We start from the raw sequence: 6,097 nt of genomic DNA, 5'->3' as shown, positions 1-6,097 counted from the left end.
TGAGATATCACCTCACACCAGTAAGGATTGCTACCATCCAAAAGACAAACAACAACAAATGGCAAGGTTGTGGAGAAAGGGAAACCCTCCTACACTGCTGGTGGGAATGTAAATTAGTTCAACCATTGTGGAAAGCAGTATGGAGGTTCCTCAAAATGCTAAAAATAGACTTACCATTTGACCCAGGAATTCCATTTCTAGGAATTTACCCTAAGAATGCAGCACTCCTGTTTGAAAAAGACAGATGCACCCCTATGTTTACTGCAGCACTATTTACAATATTCAAGAAATGGAAGCAACCTAAGTGTCCATCAGTAGATGAACAGACAAAGAAGAGGTGGTACATATATACAATGGAATATTATTCAGCCATAAGAAGAAAACAAATCCTACCATTTGCAACAACATGGATGGGTCTAGAGGGTATTATGCTCAGTGAAATAAGCCAAGTGGAGAAAGACAAATAGCAAATTATTTCACTCATCTGTGGAGTATAAGAACAAAGGAAAAACTGAAGGAACAAAAGAGCAGCAGACTCACAGAACCCAAGAATGGACTAAGTTACCAAAGGAAGGAGGCTGGGGAGAATGGAAGGGTAGGGTGGGATAAGGGTGGGGAAGAAGAAAGGGTGTATTATGATTAGCATGTGCAATGTGGGGGGTGGGGGAAAGGGGAGGGCTGTGCAACACAGAGAAGACAAGTAGTGATTCTACAACATCTTACTATGCTGGTGAACAGTGACTGTAATGGGGTTTGGGGGGGTGGGGGAACTTGGTGTAGGGGAGAGCATAGTAAACATAATGTTCTTCATGTAATTGTAGACTAATGATAACAAAAAAGGGGGAGATTACTCCCTGATAGGATAAAATAAACTGCAAATTAATGATTAATGCATGCTTTACATATCCTTAATTTTGATCTTTTAAAGGGTGTCAGATGATTAGCTATGGAAGTGCATTTTTCTGATAATATTTCTTTCTCTAAAAAAAAAGCAGTTCCTGTGTGGTGGTCTCCAATAGGTTCTTCACAATGGTATAACGGTCATATCAAAGTGTGGGCAAAGGGTTTTTTTGTGTTTTTATAGAGAATCAAAGCCTAATTTGGCTACCCAGAAAGCGAATTACGATACGATATGAAGAAGAACTTCCAACATCAACATCCTCTGGAAGGGTCATTCCAGAAGATGACCATCAAAAAACTTCAACAAAGATCTTGGCGCTGTTGCAGTTGTAGCTGCATTCATCCCGCCGGTTCCTGGAATTGCCGTTGGAGATATCTAAGCTGGCCTGTGCATACAGTAAAACAACAAATTTGACTGGTTCTATATTGTCTGAACTCAACCAAGAATTAGGAGAAGTGTGAGTTGCAGTGCTTCAACATCGTGCTACTATAGACTATCTATTGTCAAAAGAACATATGGGATGTGAACAGTTTCCAGGAATGTGTTGTTTTAATTTGTCTGATTTTTCTCAAACTATTCAAAATCAGTTAGACAATATCCATCATATTATTCATAAGTTTTCACAAATGCCTGGGTTACCTAACTGGTTTTCTTGGTTTCACTGGATATGGCCGGTAATTGTAGGTCTGCTTTTGTTATGTATCCATATTCCTATTCTGTTAATGTGTGTACGCAATCTAATTAGTAGTTTGTTAAAACCTATACATGCTTATGTTACTCTACAAGAAGTTATGTCAAAGAAATAATCAATCTTCTCATGTTTTCTTCTGTCTGATACTTCTATAGCTTTTCTTCTTCCTTCCTAATTACAGCCCTTTAGTAGAATTTGTGCCTCATATTTAAAATTACCAAGTATCATAATTCCTCCAGGTGGTAAAGATACCTCAAGACAAGTGCTGGGCATAGAAGCCACAGGGCATAAATCTGCAAAGAAGTAAAAAGCTAACCTTTTCAAAGAATATTGCTTCTCTCTCACTTACCAAATTTACATTTCCCTGTATGGCCCCAGAAGATGGCTGGTTAGCCAGAGACGGGTAAGATTCCTCAAAGTAGGAACGACCTAAGACAGGCACAGTCACAGGGGGGCCATCAGGTGAGAAATTGGGGTTCAACAGAGGGGAGGCTTAGAATCTCATGCCCCCCTGTTTTGAGAGAAATCTTCTGCATCCATGGATGTTTTGTTGCCCTTGTCTAGCTTGGATTAATACTTAGTCTATAGGCACAGACCTGATCATCTACCCTTGCCTTCTTACAGCACTAACTTATGCTTTCTATCTTTATCTTGCATCTACTTACCACTTCAGCATTTTATTTAAAAAAAATATGGGGGAAATGTGGGATTCACATATAAATCAAGTATAAAAATCAAATGAATAATCATATCTGAGTTGATTATTTATAGTTCATGATGCGTGATCAAAACCGAAAGTTTCTGTGATATGACTGCCCTTGCACTGTTCACCATGTAAGAACTTGTTCAACAAGTAAGAACTTGTTCGTTATGCTTCATAAGATTGGAGACTGTTGAGAGTTAGGCTTGGGGTTGATTAATGATTGTGCATTAAGTCCCCTATACAGAATTTTATTGTTGTAAACAACCATTTGATCAATAAATATGAGAGGTGCCCTCTCAAAAACAAAATAAGCAAGGTGCTTATCACTAAACATATTGCCAGTAAGCATATGAAAATTAAAAAGAAATTTGAAAAGTCCTCAAATCATTTGTCTCCAGGAAATATGAAGAAAAATACCAATGAGATACCACAACATACCTATCAAAATGGCTAAAATCAAAAACAAAAACAAAAACACACCTGAGAATACTAGTAAATGGCAAAGACATGGAGAAAAAAAACCTCTCCTTATTTGCTGGTGGGAATGCAAAGTGGTATAAGTGGTTTCTTACAAAGATAAACATAGTGTTAACACACAATCTTTCAACCATGCTCTAAGTATTTACCCTAATTAATTGCAAAATTATGTCCACACAAAATCCAGAACACCAATATTTACAACAGCTTTATTTGCAATGGCTAGAAAGTAGAAGGAACCAAGAAATCTCTCCATATGTGAACAGATTGCTAAACTCTGACAGGGCCGAACAGTGGAAAGCTGTTCAGTGATAAGGAATGAGCAATCAGTCCAGCAAAGACACAGAGGAATCTCAAATGTGTGTTGCTAAGTGAAAGAAGCTAGTCTGGAGTGTGGCACGCTGTGTGATTATTTATAAAATTCTATTTTTAAAAAAACAGAAGTGCAGCACTCCAGTTTGAAAAAGACAGATGCACCCCTATGTTTACCGCTGCACTGTTTACAATAGCCAAGATATGGAAGCAACCTAAATGTCCATCAGTAGATGAATGGATAAAGAAGATGTGGTACATATACACAATGGAATATTACACAGCCAGAAGAAAAAAACAGATCCTACCATTCGCAACAACATGGATGGAGCTAGAGGCTATTATGCTCAGTGAAATAAGCCAAACAGAGGACAAGTACCAAATGATTTCACTCATATGTGGAGTATAAAACAAAGGAAAACTGAAGGAACAAAACAGCAGCAGAATCACAGAACCCAAGAATGGACTAATAGTTACCAAAGGGTAGGGACTGGGGACGATGGGTGGGAAGGGAGGGATAAGGGTGGGGGAAAAGAAAGAGGGCATTATGATTAGCATGTATAGTGTGTGGGGGCCACGGGGAGGGCTGCACAACACAGAGAAGACAAGTAGTGATTTTACCGCATCTTACTATGCGGATGGACAGTGACTGTGAAGGGGTATATGGGGGGGAGTTGGTGAAGGGGGAACCTAGTAAACTTAATGTTCCTTCTGTAATTGTAGATTAATGATACCAAAATAAAAGAAAAAAAAATCTAAAAAAAAAAAAACCAGAGGTGACACACAGATGAGTAGTGGCAAGTGACTGGGGTGGGAGGAGAGGCGTGAACAAGCGGGCACAGGAGAATTCTAGGGCAGGTAAATGGTTCTGCATGCTATTTATCAGTGAATACATGATAATATGCATTTATCATAAACCTGTAGAACTTTATGTCACAAATAATGAACCTGGATTTATGCAAATGTTTTAAAAATCACTTAGGAGGCCGGGGAACCTAGGCAGGAAGGAAGAATGTGGTGCAAGAATGTAACTGTTCCAAGTATATGAAACAAAGTCCATGAAGTGGGGGGCAAGGTGCTGACCTCAGTAACTTTGGGCACGGGCGGGACGTACAATTCAAAGCAAAAGGAACTGCATATAAGTGACTCTAGTTGATGAAGTTGTTTCTCATAAGGCTATGGGTTAACAGTCCTGAAGACACTTCATACGTGCACTGAGGTACAACAATAAATAAATGTGTGGTAGATGGTGAGAGCCGTATTTTTCCTTGTCGGAGAAGGAGAGTACACAGAAGCAAGAGGAGGAGTTTAGAATAACCTATGTGACAGCAGATTATATTTGGAGACATCAGTATGAACACATATTAATGTAATGTACAAATGGACATATAAAGATACATGTGTTTCCTACCTGGATTCATGTGCACAATACTTCCTTGTGCGATCAGCTGAGAGGGTCTAGGAGCAATTACACTCTGGTAGCAAACCAGCAACAAGCCCGTCTAGCAACCAGACCTGGATTTCTAATACCGTTTCCAGTGCAGGGCACAGGGCTCCTTGGAGAAACGGCTCATTCTACGGATGGGGCAGGAAATACAAAGAGATGGCCCTGGAGCACCTTGTAGTGACCCAGAGTTAGGAAGTGCTGAAAACAAACAAATTTTTTAAATCTCACAGTGAAAGGGGTTTGTCAAAGGGTCATGGGACCCAGTCGATAGAGTTTCTGAGGCCAAAGCTAGAACAATTTGGGCAATAAAATAAATAATGTGGTATTGGATTATGACACAAAATATAAACTAAATATCCTCAGGTAAATAAATATTGATGGAAGGAATGGATGCATGGAGGAAAGAGACCAGTCTGCAGGGAAGTACAATGGCTTTCTGCAGAGACTCCCATGCTTTGATTGTGAACTGCACAGGATTTCCTTCCAAAGAATACAGTATGGAAAGGGGGAAAAGAGGGTCTTTACAGAATTACCTCAGCCCAATTATCAAGGTTAATATCAACAATTAGGAGTTGTGTGGATGGTACGTTCTGCTGATATGATGCGACAAGCACTTGCCCTCTGTGTTTTCCTCCCCAAACCCTGCAGGTAACTGCCGTTTAATCCTAAGGAAACCATCAGAGTTCCAGTTGAGAGACATTCTGGAAAATACCTGATGCATAGTGTACAGACAATACTCCTCAGAACGGTAAAGACCTTCAAAAATAAGGAAAGGTCTGAGACCATCACATTCAATAGGAATTTGAGGTCACATGACAACTAAGTAAACTGCCACATCCGGGATGGGATCCTGGAACAGAGGAGATACAAATTGGATAAACATTAAGGAAATCGGGATATAGCACAGACTTTAAGTGAGCATAAAATATCAACACTGCCTCATTAATTGTGGCACACATCCATGCTAACATAAGATACCATAGGGGAAACTGGGTGTAGGGTATGTGGGAATTCTCTGATCATTTTTTGGTAGATCTGAACCTAGTTTCCATGTATAGGAGAAAGCTAAAATAGTCAAACTCACAGAAACAGAGTAGAATGGTGGTTTCCAGGGCCTGGGGAGTTACTATTCAATAGGTTGCAGAATTAGTTGTCAAAAACAGACAGCAGGCCAGAAATGGGGTCACTTCTGCTGACCCCACATCACCACACCGTGACTTAATTATAGTTGTGGCTCTTCCAGAAGTGGAATCTTAAGCCAGTCAGTCAGGAATCACCTGATCAGCACTAATTGGCTCATCTCCCTGGCAGACCCCTGCCAGCTCCTAAAGGAAAGGGACCTTGTAATAATCAACTGCATTTTTGCTTGGTATCACGTCCTTGTTCCCGCTCCCTTTTGCCTCCTGAAGTCTTCCACTCCGTACAACTCCTCAGAGCTCCTCTCTACCTGCAAGGCGGGGTGCTTCCCACTTGATTAATCATTGAATAAAACCAGTAAGATACTTCCACTTTGCTCAGCTGAATTGGGTTGTCAACACGTGTTTGCGTGAATAAGCTCTAAGGACC

Source organism: Manis javanica, chromosome 2, assembly GCF_040802235.1.
Source record: "Manis javanica isolate MJ-LG chromosome 2, MJ_LKY, whole genome shotgun sequence".
In the NCBI taxonomy this organism is placed as follows: Eukaryota; Metazoa; Chordata; class Mammalia; order Pholidota; family Manidae; genus Manis; species Manis javanica.
The sequence above is the reverse complement of the archived record's forward strand: the minus strand, read 5'-3'. Positions refer to the sequence as shown.